Genomic DNA, 877 nt, shown 5'->3' with positions numbered 1-877 from the left:
GTGTGTGTGTGTGAGGGAGTGTGTGTGTGTGTGTGTGTGTGCGTGCGTGTGTGTGCAATAGGGTCACCTTGGCTATCGAACTTGGCTATCAGCCTCTGCTCGACCACTTTGTGTTGTTACCTGTCCTGAAGTCGCCTTGGAGGATGGTCGTCAGAAGGCCTAAGGTCGAATGTCCTGAACTGCTGAAGTGTTCTCCGACTGGGGAGGGAACCCTCCTGCCCAGTGATTGTTGTGCAGTGTCCATTCACCTGTTGCCGTAGCCTCTGCTTGATCTCGCTAATGCGCCATGCCTCAGAGCATCCTTACCTGCAGCGTACGAGATAGACAATGTTGGCCAAGTCACATGAGTACAGAATTTCAGCTGCATCACACTGTAAACTTTTGCTGTAAATTCTGCCTTACGATCTTAGACACCACAACCCCCTGATGAAGGAGCAGCGCTCCAAAAGCTAGTGCTTCCAAATAAACCTGTTGGACTGTAACCCTGGTGGTATGTGATTTTTAATTTTGTCCACCCCAGTCCAATACTGGCACCTCCAAATTATAAAATTATGAGGGGCATAGATAGAGATACAGGAAGAATCATTTTCTTTTGATGGAGAGATCAATGACTGTGGGTAGTGATTGAAAGTCAGGGGCTGGAGGCTTAGAGGAAATGTGAGGAAAAGGATTTTCATCCAGAGAATGGTGCAAACCTAGAATTCACCGCAAGAATGGTAGCGGCAGAAACCCTCATCACATTGGGTTGAGGGGTGACCTTACAAAGATTTTTAAAATCATTAAGGGCCCAGCTAATGTGACTGGCAAAAGTCTTTTCCCTCAGGTAGGGGAGTTCAAAACTAGGGAGTGTATTTTTACAGTGAGAGGATAAAGGTTT

This window comes from Chiloscyllium plagiosum, unplaced genomic scaffold, assembly GCF_004010195.1.
Source record: "Chiloscyllium plagiosum isolate BGI_BamShark_2017 unplaced genomic scaffold, ASM401019v2 scaf_7301, whole genome shotgun sequence".
Lineage (NCBI taxonomy): Eukaryota > Metazoa > Chordata > Chondrichthyes > Orectolobiformes > Hemiscylliidae > Chiloscyllium > Chiloscyllium plagiosum.
The sequence above is the reverse complement of the archived record's forward strand: the minus strand, read 5'-3'. Positions refer to the sequence as shown.